The 13657-nt window shown below is 38.6% G+C and overlaps 1 long non-coding RNA gene across 6 annotated transcripts in view; it reads left to right on the plus strand.

Annotated features, from left to right (window-relative positions):
- The window catches only part of LOC138114683 (uncharacterized), a 177425-nt gene that overhangs the window by 147055 nt on the left and 16713 nt on the right, over positions 1–13657 (plus strand). For 3 of the 6 annotated variants that reach the window (XR_011152717.1, XR_011152727.1, XR_011152729.1), the window contains one exon: positions 7043–9520. The exons of the other annotated variants lie outside the window; for them this stretch is intronic. This is a non-coding gene — a long non-coding RNA (uncharacterized lncRNA). Of the gene's footprint in view, positions 1–7042; positions 9521–13657 lie in introns of those variants that run through there. 6 annotated transcript variants of the gene reach the window in all.

Below are 13657 nucleotides of genomic sequence, written 5' to 3' on the forward strand. Positions count from 1 at the left end.
GTATGAAAAGCTAATAGTCTGACTACCTTTTTTATTTATGAATGTTCTTTAAAAAAAATGTCAGAACAATGGAAAAATAATTCTTCTGTGCATATTTAGATATGGGTTTCTGATGGTCTAGTGTTCCAAAGGAGCAAGAAAATGGAGTCTCAGCTTCAGGCTTTTGATGCAGGGATGGGGTGCATAGCCCAGTTTAAGTTTAAAAGAAATTACTGCTTTACAGATATATTCCATTTGGGGATTAATTACACATATTGGAGTTTCCTTAGAGCTTTAAAAGTCAAAGAACTCCCAGACAGCTAAAATCACTTGAAAACTATTTGCATGGTGTGTGTAGTCAGAAATCACTTTAATTTTCATTTGTAGAGGAGAAGCAGTAAAGTCAGAAAAAATAAAAGTTGAGGTTGTGTTTAAAAGCTGAAGATAGGTAAGGACAGACTTTGCTTCCTCAGGACACATCTGTACATGCATTTAAGAACAAGAACCTTAGAAAAACCTATTTAAGGAGCCCTTTGATGGCATCCAAAGACCCCAGCTCCTTCCAAACACTTGATTTCCCCTTGATTTACAAATCACAGGCAATATGTCTTCAAAGTCTTCTACAAACTTCTGTTTGTTTCTTCAAAGTTTATGATTTATTTTTCACTCAATACAGTGGATGTGATTTATTGCCTGTTTCACAGAGGGAATGAGACTTAAATTGCTAAAGGCAGATGTGGGCAAAGCTGGGAGTAAACATGTGACGATTGATTTCAGGGATAAAGGGAAGTTTTATGGGGGCTGAATCTGATAAAGCTAACTCTACTTGGACAAGAAAAAAACCTTTTCTTTTCAATATGAGCTCAGAAGGATGGGCTTTGAATTGTACAATTAGCAGTGAAAATGACATTGTGAGTTTTAAGCTGAAGGTTGCGAGATTGATCTAAATTCTGTGGAAGTTAGTGAGTGTATGCCACTTGTTTTCACAGATTTCATGTGGTTTTCAAGGTGGTCAGCCAGGACAATGATTTGGGGCTCTTGCTAAAAGGGTGAAGGAGAGTGTGACAAAACAGAATAAATAGGTGAAAATTGTCCAGCCTCTCAGAGGAAGAGCAGGGCTTGCCTCTGCCTAAATCTGAGATCAGACCAATTGCCTGTATGACTGTTCCCATTAAATGCTCGTGCAGGTAGTACCTGATGATTTTGACTGACCAGAAACTCTGGAAGAATCACAGCTCAGCATCTGTGACTTTTTACCACTATTCACAATACAGTTTAAACAGGAGAAGTGTGTTGGCATGGTATTGCAGTGTCCAGTGCTGAGTTACAGAATCCTTTGCATCCCACTGCACAAAGGAGAGCTCATACAGATGTCAGGATTCAGCTCGCAGCATAAAATTGCTCCCCTTCCCCTCGATGCACGTGTGGTGAAAGGTCTGCTCCTGTCAGTGCCCTGTGCTTGCCTGGGCTTTGGCTGGTGGCTGGCAGGGCTGGCATGCACAGCCTTTGGGTGTGGCCTTGGCGAGGCCTCTGGTACTCAGCAGTAGGCTTGTAGCAAAAATGTATTTCTCAGGTGCAGGAATTCTGCTTTTAGCCATTTGTGCTGTTCCTGTTAAGACCCTGCTTCCCTCACCTGGAGGCAGTTTTTTTCCTGTTAGGTGTATCTGTAGTGAGCTGTTTGAAGCCAGAGGAACTGGCTCTGCATTGGGCAGAATTTTCCATGCTGAGGGAAAGAGCAGAATTATTAGCTGTTAAACATACAGGCAATGACCTTATTAAAATCGGTGTACCAGGAAAAGCTGCTGAAGTGCGCTGCCTTATTTATACAATTTAGGTGCCTTAATGAAATATGCATATGTATGCAAATTCCCAGTTGCTTCACTCGACCCTGAGCAAGGTGTGGAGAGCAGAGATTTGACACACACTGTTGTCTGTGTGTGCAAATGCAAGCACACTTGTTTGAACACCTGGGCCTTGGAGGAGAACTTGTTCTGCCTCCTTGGGTGGTGGTCTGCTGCTGTGCTGGCTTGTCTTTGGAAGCTGCTCTGGCTTACAGTGCCATGATAAATTACAGCCCTTGCTGATTATCTGCTGTCATCTGGCCCCTGGTCACCGAAGTGAAACCAATGAAAGATCACATTTCTTCCTACTGTGCTGCTATAACACATCCCTACGATGCTGTAGGCAAAAATCTTATTATAAATTGTTTTATTCAGTCAGGCTTATAATGCCACCTCTACTGAGCCTGCAGCAGAGGACATCCAGGTAGAGAGGAATAACTCGACTCTAATTTTGCTCCACATATTCAACCCTCTAATAGCAACAAAAGTTTTTTGCCTCTTTGTTTGATTTATTGTTTTTTTTGTTTAACCAGGCACTGGTTTTGTACAACTTGTCTGAAAGCCACTTTCAGTCAAAGGTTTATGTAGTTGTTTAGTAATGCTAATTGTTTGAAGGGAAATTCATTCTTATGTGCTGAATGAGAGTGGAAGGCAGTTAATTGTAATGACAAAAGCCATCATAGGAAGAGATTATGCTTTTATTACAAAACCATGCTTGGAGTGTGGCCTCAGACTAACATGGAATACTCTGACAATGGTGTGGCAGGGTGGGGTTGGGGATAAGCTTATCTCAGAAGGACTTACATATAAGGTTTTCTCTATTAATGAATAATAAGTTGTATTTGCTAACATCAGACTGAACAGACTGAGGCTAGGATTACAGCCTTGCTAAGTTTTTTTGCCTTGTGAATCAGCACTGCTAATAAAGATTTCTGTAGGCCAGATGATGCCCTCATTTATACCCAATGCCACTGTGTGCACCCTCTGGCCTTGGTTACAGGCCAGCAGGGTCGGCCCTGGCATTGGAATGTAATTATCAAGCAGTGCCTAAGCTACATTCCAAAGCAGTCCAGTTTGTTTCTCTGGTGTGGGCTCTACGGTGCTAATAGAAGTAAAAAAATATAAGATCATTATATGAATGACTGAATTCAGGATTGTCAGTGGTGGTTGGGGCAGGTGAGGTGTCTTGCAGTAGCTATGTCTTACGTTTCATCTGCAAGCACTTGACCCTGTCCTGCTGCCTGGTGCATGATCTCCCTCTCTGACAGGCTGTCTCCCAAAAAAACCAAGACTGGACCCAACATAAGCAGGTAACCTGGATTGTCAGGCAGTTTGGGTTTGGCTCCTACTGTAACACAGCTGGGCAGATACAGCCTATGATTACTGAAGTGCAAATATTTTATAGCACCAGAACACTGTAAAATAGGGGATTTGGTCTTATTTTACAGAATAGATACATATATATTTCTCAATATCTGTACCTGCAATAAAAATGGAAAAAGAAAGAATTAATGTAGAACTTGAACACAGTCTTAATCAGCAATTGATTTTGCTCTGTTGTAAACAAAAATAGTTTGAATACATAAATTGCAATTGTGCAATTATTTCAAATGCAACAGTAGATACCTGCTTAGCAGGAGTCTGTTTAGTGCTTATCTCAGTATTTCAGACAAATGCTGATTATACAATACTTGCTGTCTCTCAAAAACACAGATCCTTAGAGCTAGAGAAACTCTTGAGTTTTCCTTTATATCCAGAAAATTTAGCAAGTATTAGCTATGTTTTAATAACCACTAGAAAAAATACTCTTTTTTTTTTAAACTTCTTAAAAGTGCCAGACATTTGCACTGTGATTCTTGGGATTGTCCTATGCAGGACCAGGAGTCAGACTGGGATGATCCTTGCGGGTCCCTTCCAAATCAGGATATTCTAGGATTCTACTATGGAAGCAGGTGTGTCACAGTTGCTGTTTTTTGCATTGTAGACATTAATTCTTGACTTGAATGTGGTGAGCAAATAACCCAACCAACGCTTCCAAACCTTTTTCCTTCTTTTGCAAACAGATTGCAAGTCTGGGGCTCCACAGAAAAATAATTCTGGTATTGAAAGCTGCAGGTTTATGAGCAGTGTGGCATTTTGGCATGGCTTTCACACTGATACACTACACTTTTGTCTAGTAATGCTTGGTGGTTTTGATTTTTTACATGGAATCCCAGCTGACTAAAGAGCTTCTTCACTTGAGCACTGCAGAAGTTGTAGGTAGAGCTGTGGAGTCCCTGCTACACCTTTTGTCTTGAATGTGTCCTCAGGGAAAATTCAATACCCCAAAAAGGAAAAGCAAGCTAATATCTTTAATAACTGCAATTAGTCAGAGTTTCATTGTTTTGAGTCACCTGAAATGTGACACCTTCAGCAGCACTGGAGGCATCCTGAGTGTAAAACCAACTGGATCAATATATGTTCAGAGAATGCAGATGTATCTCTTGTTACTGGCAGTATCTCCTGAATGATCTGTGTTATATCTTGGTCCTCCTTTCTTTCTGATCTGAAATTTCAGATCCCATGTAATACCATTTTCCAACAGAACTTGTCTCCTTTCTGTATCTTTATTATGTGGAGATACCAAATATTCCATGACTCAGCTTGTCTTTTCCATGTTTAATTTCTGTCAATTACATTGGGAGACATTTGATTGACTGGTGTTAGTCAATTCTTCCTGATGGGGCTACTGGGTATTGCAGTGCCAAAGTGCTTCAAAAATTCATTGGAAGCTGGAGGAGGGGACCAGATCAGTACTTTGTGGCTTCAAAGCTGTGCATAATGAAATTTAAAGTGAATACGTCTAAAATACTCCTAAAGAAGTCAATAAACTGGAAAACACAAAATATTTGAAGCTCTCAGATTTAAAAATCTATTTTATGAGTGAAATGTGAGCTGGACATGTATTTTACAGTGAATGAGAGCCTTAATTTGTTTATTGACAAATCAGAGCCTTTAAGTGTCATGGAATGTGGGTTATGATTCCCATATGTGTGAACTGGTACTTTCAGCTTTTAAGCTTTGCTCTTTCTTCATCATGGCCATTAGAAATAGCCCTGCCAAAATTTTTTTTAAAGAATTGGTATGATAGTTGGAAGTATTTTATTAAGTATTTTGAAGGTATACCTATTGCTCTACATACAGTTTGTGAAAATAAATCCTGGCATCTTTTCTAGCTTCAAGTTGCTTTGCTTTCAATTAATCTCTTTCCCCCCGCTCCTGTTGGGCAGGTGTCATGTGTCAATTTTTTGTTCCAGATAATTTCATAGTTGTGTTTTGGATAAATGCTCTATTTCATGGCAGGAAATAGAGCAAAATAGAATATGAAAAGATAACATGTATAAGGGTTTTTTAGTAAGACCAGAACTTCTTGGTTTTTCCATTTCCCCTTTGTCAAAACCAGAAATATATTTTCAGTCTGTAGCACAAAACACAGTAAACAGTCTCATTAGTGGTTTTACTCCCTGTTGTGATTTATGACTTCATATAGTATTTTTCTTACCAGAGCAGCTCCTTGGGTAACAGCACATGTATGTTGTTTAACAATTTGTGTTATTTTTCAATAAATATTTATTGCGAATTGTTACATATAATTCTATATATATTTTAGTGTATTGAAGTTTAATTGTATGTAAAATTCGTTAAACATAGCATTTTTTGATAGATCATGTTTAGCAATTACATTTCAAAGTAACAGTATAGCATCTTGTCAGTGCTGAAAGATCTTAGAATCTTTGTGTTTAATATAGTGGATAAGATGTTCCAAGTTAATAATTTTATTAAAAATATTGATAAAGCTAAAAGTTGACTTTTTTCCCATTGTTTACCAAATTTATAAGCAGTTTTTGGTTGCCTACAAGCTCCATTAAGGAAATGTATACTCTTTGAAGTGAAACTCTGCATGATTAAGACTGAAATAAGTGGTAAATTCAAAGTGAATTATTATGATTCCTATTATACTTAAATGTAAACTTCCTATAAATACGGATTGATGAGTGCAGAATATTATGAAATACATTTCATGTACTTCTTTGTTCTACATAATATAATTTGCAGAGTATCAGAAAGGCCTTGGACCTCTACACATAAACAAGAAATAACCCTCAGTATAGAAATGTGAATCTTGGACTTATTGTCCTTGTTTTATTGATGCCTTTCTTTTACTGCACTAAAGCTGTTATTATAGTGTATTGCTGTACATCAAGCTTTCATGTTGTCTCGTGCAAGAGACAAAGCTACTGCTTAGTTATGAAGAGAGACACTCTTTTTTGGGTCTTTATTACCAGCAAAAAACAAAATGAACATAGTATCTGGGGACTGGCATGCAGTGACTGTGAGAACTTCATCTCCCTTGGTTATATTTGTGAAGGGGGAATAGAAATGGTTTTTCACAATACCTGCAATGAAAGTGCAGACTCTGCTCTGGGCAAGCACTGGTTTCTTAACCGCTGGAAATCACATGAATTGGAAGGAATTTCAAATACGTTTTTGATTTAAGAAGGCTCTGTATTTATTTGGCATTTTATTATGTTACAGATATCCTAAAATGTTGCTTCCATTGGTGTCCATGGCTAACAGAAATCCCCAGGAGGTTTCCACAGATATTTAGAATGCCCTAAGCTGAAAGTATTTAAAATCAAAACAATTTTCATGCCTACAAAGAACTGAATTAATTATGGCTCATAGCAACTTGGGCCTCTGTAAATGGTGAGGGAGACAGCAGAAAAATATTCTTCATGCCTTCAGTGCAGGATGTGATATTTCCATCTTGTAGTGTTTGGTGTTGATTATATTCCTTTTGCAAAGTTTATTCAGTCATGGGCATTTTCATGCTGCCCGATGCTGGCTGTTTGGGATCTTTGGGATGATGGAGAAGGAGAGAGGTAGGGAAAAATAAAATAAAAATAAAATAAAATTTCTTAGAGCGGAGGGAATGGACATTTCAGCTTCTATCTCCATTCTTCATCTTAGTCGTGACTGTCTAAACAGTCATTTCTATCTATTTCTGAAAGCTCTTAAATTTTTAATTTTGATAGTCCAGTGTTCTGAAATTGGAAGAATGAAGGCTGCAAATCTTTCCGAGTTTCTCCAAGTGTTAAGACAATTCTATAATTATAAGTGCCAGGATATACAATGAAAAATGCCTGAATGCTGGGTTTGATCGAGGTGTTATTTCATTGCAGTTACTGAAGGATCTTGAGGAAGTCCATAATCTCCCTGTAGTGAAATGGAGTCTGGATGGCAAATAAAAGGGGCCAAGAACATGTCAGCAAGCAAGCAGTCGAGGCTTCTGCCTTTGCCTCCTACAGTCTGAAAGCAGCACAGCTCTCCAAAATATAACGCTTACAAGACCATGTTGCTCAGGGCTCTGATATTCAAGCTTCTGTGAAATTATTGTTGCTATTTATTCAAGCATGGGGGTTTTAACCAAGTGCTTACACCAGTAGCCTTTTGTGCCAGACAGGGATTAGAAAAAAGAAGGAAAATACAGAAAGGAAGGGTGACCAGGTAGCTGGTTGTTATACCAACTACTACAGTTTAAACCAACTTTGATGTATTTTTTTCCTGAGTGCCTCACTGGGGGTTTGTTATTTAGGTTGCTGGTGTATACTGACTCTGAGTAAACATCCCACAATTCTGTTAATTAAAAAGAATCTCTGTATTTATTAATGTCATAGGCATTTATAAACCTAGCTTCAGCTTAGTCGTAGCTGCTGCCCTTTGGCTTCATGAGCAGAATGAGGAAGAGAATATACAACTGGTAATTCATTTTGAATGCTGAAGGCTTTTCTCTTGACTTCATCTCATAAACACTAAATTAGAACTGGATATACTTAAGGTGAAGGCAGCAAGGACAACTGTGAGTATGGGAATCTTTGGTCTGAGAAATTACTTTTTTTGCTGGAGTAAGTTGTTTGAAGGGTGTGTTGGAAAACCGTAATATGAGGAAAGGTGAAGAGGATTTTCTTTTTTTAGTGAGGAAACCCCTAAATTATCTCAATAAAATGATCAAATATACTTTACAAAGAAACAAGAGGAAGTAATTAAATATGTGGAACTCATCGCTAGGACCTATGGGTGTAGAGCAAAGCATAAATGATTCAAAAAAGGAACTAGACAGTCAACAAGGACATTTAGCTGACATGGGATTGTTTTGTTTCTTGTAGCTCTCGGAGGAGTTTAAACAGTAACAGACATAAAGGTGGACTTTAGACTGGTTACTTTTCTTTCTGTTTCCACTACTGCACATTCAAAGCATGAAATGGAATTACAAAACATTCCTTTTACATCTCTAAAACATGATATTGACTTAAAAATAATACTTGAAAGAAAAATAAATGTTGGGTTTCTTTTATTTGTCTTTCTGATGTTTCATCTGATGACGTTTGTATAATCTTTCTTAAAACTATCTTTCCTCTGGGGGCATTTCAACTCTGGAAAAAATGAAATTCTTATGAACCTAGAAATGAGGACATTAAAAAACCCAGAAAATTTCATAGGAAGGGACAACACTTCTTCTATGCTTCCTTGAAGGTCTGCCTGCTCACTCCTAATATAATCCTAAGTGGATTCAATAACTTATCTTTTGTAAAATAACCCAGAAAACCATCACCAGAGTGAAAATCTGGGTGCTTCAGGCATTAGACTGAACCAAGCATGCCCATGACCAGCAACCTTGGTGGTTTTCCTTATCCTCCTTGGTGGTTCTTCCCTTCTCCTGCCATATCACCTGAGCTGCTACTCAGGCAGTACTTGATCCTGCTGAGCTACTGGAGGCTCATGTGAGAGCTGGCAGAAAGCTGACAGAAACTCATCATACCTTGTAAAAGCCACCACTTTCATTAATGCTGAGAATACAAGGTATCCAGGCTGGATTGAATTCTTCTGCAGTATAGGGATGAAGGAGGTATTTTTAAGGATGCCTACCACCATTGGAAACAGTTTTCCCCATTGCAGTTGACTTACTCATGGGTAGGGGTAGAAACAGCATAGTGTGATAAACTTTCAGGGGGTTATAAGATTTGAAGGCAAGACAGAGACTGAAGAAAGGATGTGGAAGGTAAAAGTGACATAAGGCTGCAGCGAGTGCCAAGACAATGATCTGTCAAAAGTTCTGAAGTGTGGCTGATATTGTCACATGTTTTGGGTATTGAAGGTGTTTACTTTCTGATGACAAAAGTGAATTTACTTAGTGGTACCTGAGGAGGGTGGGGCTGGTGGTTTTTTAGTTTAAGGTTATCTTATTATCCAGATGTAAAAATCGTGAAACCTCTGTGAACTCCCAAGTTTTTTTTTTAGTTCTTCAACATGTCACATGGTGCTTGCAATCAAAACAAACACAAGTGTCTGCCTGCTTCATTTCAGTAACAGTTGGGAGAGAAATAGGAGAAATGGTGTTTTAATTATTAGCAAAGAGACTGGTGATTAAGAATGGCTGGATGGAGAAATTTAACAGAAGCCACAGCTTAGTGACTCTACGTGATAGATACTGACCTAATTTTTGGCAACTAAGAGCCATAAACATCATCCTTGATGTATCAGACTCAGCATCTGGTAAGCTGTCTTACAACTTTTAAAAATTAATGCACAGAGGGATGAAAAACTGTACATCAGCATGTGTTTGTTTTCTGTCTACATGCAAATGTTACATCCTCTAACAAGCCCATAATTATATTGTAGAACTTAAAAATAAAAGATCTTTCATTGATGTGGTGGTGGTGGAATCCTAATATTTTCTTGTTTGTGATATTACATGCTGTTTGTTTAAAAAAAAAAAATCTCTGAGCATATATCAGATGTTCATGATTGTCTTCACCAGTCAAAATATCATTCTTTATTCAGATGAATAAGCAAGGCTTCAGATTTATTAATACCATCTTTTTAATGTTGCACTGGAAAGGGCATCATGTCTGTGGTTGAAAATGTGATAACTTCAGGGAATTTGTGACCATGGTTGCTTTGTCATTCTAAAGACATTGATTTTTTTTTTTATTTATATACATCTACAGCACAAGGTTTGTGACTCATTGATTTGAGTACTGCATGCTTATATGGAAACAACAAAGTGCCAGACTATAGATGAATTCAATCTTTTGGGCACACTTAAGCAAGCACCAGGCATCTCAAGACTGTTTCAGCAGTCTGAATGTCAGGAATCTTTCTTGGAGTACCCTCCATGAAAATCCAAAATTTTGCATAGAAAGTCTTATGTTTGCTGATCCAGCTTCAGCATTCTTAAATGCAAACATTTGGAGATACAGGTAGTAGCTCTATTATTTCTGCAGCAGTAACACCTATTAAAGGAAAAATTGACTGCAGTCTATTATTTTGAAAATATGTACACTTCTGAATGTCCCTTTTCTCTTTCCTTCCTTCTCCACCCAGTACTCCTGCCCCCTGGATTTTGGAGATCCTGAGGATAGGCAGTGTGAAAATATAAAATGCATAGCTGCTCTGTGCAGCAAAAAGATTGCTGCTACTGCTAAAGATTTGTTCTTCCTGTTTGCTACTTTAAAAAAAAAAAAAAGGCATGCAGGGTTCTTCCCACGCAGTAATTCAGAAATGCTGCAAGTAATTAGTGTGTTGAAGCTTGCATTTTAGTTTAAAATATGAAGTAAAGCCTTAAGAAAATGCAGTGAGAAGTCCTGAGCAGTGGCACAGTGCAAAGCAGGAAATCTCCTCCACACAATAGAGATTAAATGCTCCCTGTGCATACTGTATTCTGCTCAGCCCTCTGCGTTCGGAGCTGGGACCGTGGCAGTCGTTATCTGCAGCAGGTTCCTTGGTGATTTTCAAGCCCTGCACTACCTACCCAAGTGGCAGTGACACCAGCTTTCACTGAAGCCTTATTACTCTTAAAAGAGCAATTTGGTTGGTTGCACAGCTATTAGGATCAGACAGTCAGGCTTAAAGCTGTCAGTACAACTGCTTCTCATCTTTTTTCACAATCCTGACATCTTTTCTCTTTTCTGCTGGACACAAGCAGTACTGTATTTATCATTTTCAATCAAGCTCACGCTGCAAGCTGAGGAATATATTCCCACAGAAACCAAAGTGAGGAGCAGAAATTATTTTATAGCTGCTGTAGTAGCAGCGGTGCTGGCTGCATGTTGTGTGGGAGAAATCGGATCAGTGAGAAATGTGGCTTTCCTCAGGGCTACATCATTGAAATATTACTTCACCGTCTGAGAAGAGCAAAGCTACTCCTTGCTCTAATTTTTCAATGATTAATCACTCTTCCCTAAGTAAACACAAAGTGGAGGAGAAGATGTGAGATTTTTAATTTTTTTTTTTTTTAATATATATATATTTTTTTTTTTTTTAAGTAACTTGTGGAAATGTTGTTATCATTGAAACGGGGGAAAATCACTATGCTTGAACTTCTTTTCATTTTGATGTTGCTCTTCTCTGGACCAACCCTGAGCAAGCTTAGCAGGACCAAAGGCAAACACTGGAAGGGGGGTAAGTGGAAAGGAAAAGTTTTGTAATGGATGTTTGGGTAAGATTCTAAGAAGCTGTATTAAAAGTAATCTAAGGAGAATACCTGTGCTATTTTGAGTGACTCAGATTTCAGGTTGCTGTGTGGGCTTGCAGTGGGATGCTAAAAAGAGAGCATGGAGTTTAATTTGTTTTCTTGCTAGTTTGCTTGGCTGACTCTGTGTAAGGTATGCATTCCTTGCAGGAATTTTGCTTTACATTGTACCATTAGCAGAATAATGTTTAAGGCCTTGATGCAGATAAATGTATGCCATTTAGAAATTTAGTGGGTTTTTTGGATTGTGAGAATTCAGATTGTTCTTTTCGTTATGGAGCCTCTGGGACTCTTCTGGCTTTATTGGAAGTGATGTTACCCCTGTCATAGGGGGCTACAGTATTGGAGAAGAAGAGAGAAAGAAAGCAAGAAGCCTATTTTGAGGGCAGAATTGTTAGTATATGGGGTAAAAATGACTAGACAGACATTTTTTTAGAGTACATGGTTGTTGTGAAATGCACTGCCAGCAGCACTAATTGGCTGACTGGCTATGTCAGTGTTGATGTGTTAATAAAGATAAATTGCATTAACTTTATCAAAAAAAAATGCTGTGTTGAGAAAACACTTATGATTTTTGAAGGCAGCAATCCATTTTCCTCTTCTGTTAGAAACTGCTGAGAAGATTTACCCTGTGTGTGCTGTGAGCAGTTCACTAAATGTGCCTTTTCATAAAGTTCACTTTGTTTTGCTTCCTTGCATGACATTTGTTTATGGAAAACATGGGTTATTGAGGTCTCATAATCTAATATAGCTCAGTGAGCATAAATGGTATCTCATAAATATTTGGACTGAGGGACTGTGGATTGTAGATAGCTTGGTATTTTCTCCCTGATTGCTTCTTGATGTTGCTGATTGGAGGCACCCCCAGGATTTTTTTTTTTTACTTTTTTTTCCCCCTTTACAAGTGTTGCCACAGCATGGTGTGTTTATCACAGCTTTAATAGCACTTCCAGTTTTTCTCTGCTGTCAGTATTGTGATCTGAGGTTAAAGAGTAGCATCAACATTAAAAAGAAGTTTTAATAATTTATCACAACATCTCAGCAGGAGACTCCTCCCTCCCCCCTCAACATTTCCTTTTGTTGCGTTTAATCTTCCACCTACTGTACCTTCAAGGGAAAAGTTGCAGCTGACGCTTAACCTGGATTGTTAATGCAGCACATGTATCTGAAAATTATTTCCTGGTCCTGTAAATCACATTATCACATGTATCTCACAGTGCTGCTGCTGGGTGTCCTCGTTGCAAATTACAAGCTGTTATTTACTCTGGGCAGCATGACCTCTTCTCAGAGGTATGTGACTTAGGAATATATGTCACTGTCAAGTTCCTGGGATTTAAAAAATGCTGTTAACTTTTTTTCCCTTTCTCCCATTTTCAATTAAACCTGGTAAATGAGGGCTGCATTGTTTTGGTCTCTTACCTGCTCTCAGACAGAGGCAAAGAGCTGAATTTTTATCATGGGTAGAAAATAACCTATGAACCTGACTGCAGAAAATATCTTAATACGGGCTTTTGCTTTTCTTAGAAGTGTTTTTTTGCAGCTGAAACAGAACATAAGGAAGATACCTGTTTCAAGGAGGCTAACAAGCAATTTGTCTTGCTTACTCGGAGCTCTGATTCAGCAAAAACTCGGCATACCTGCTGTCCAGTGGTTTGTTTCATACGTGCTATTACTGTGAGAGCTGTGTGACTTGAAGAGGATGCCTGCTTTCTGGGGAAAGCTCCGAGTTCAAGATCTGTCAGAACACAGTTGGAATGTCATGTAGTCTGAGCATTTCTGACCTCCAAAACAGAATGTGTGCACCTCCCCTTTCCTTTGACCATTAAGGATCAGCTTTTGCTTATATCTCAGTGCTGTTTGTTTGTGTTGGTGTGTGCATGGAATTCATGGTGTCGCTTGGTGAGATGTCAGCATGCAAACTTCTCCACTGCAGCTCACTGGGAAGCTCATCCCAAAATGGAAACAGAGTTTGGTTTTTATTTAAAATTTTTGTTTTTAAGAGGTTCCAGACAGCCAGAGACCTGCATACCAACTTCCAGCTCTGTTGTTCAGAGGGCAAGGGTGAAGCTGGATATGGGCAGCTGGAAATGCATTGTATGACTTACAGTATCACCTATGCTGAAGTCATTTGCATGGTGGATAGCAACAGCTGAGCTAGACCATGCTCTAGCTTTTCCATACCACCTGTCTCAAGGTGCTGCAAAGTGTAGGCATCTTTGGAAAGTGTTGGTATCTGTGTAGGTTTTGTGTCAGTGTGGGCCCTGGT

This window comes from Aphelocoma coerulescens, chromosome 1 (assembly GCF_041296385.1).
Source record: "Aphelocoma coerulescens isolate FSJ_1873_10779 chromosome 1, UR_Acoe_1.0, whole genome shotgun sequence".
Classification (NCBI taxonomy): Eukaryota; Metazoa; Chordata; class Aves; order Passeriformes; family Corvidae; genus Aphelocoma; species Aphelocoma coerulescens.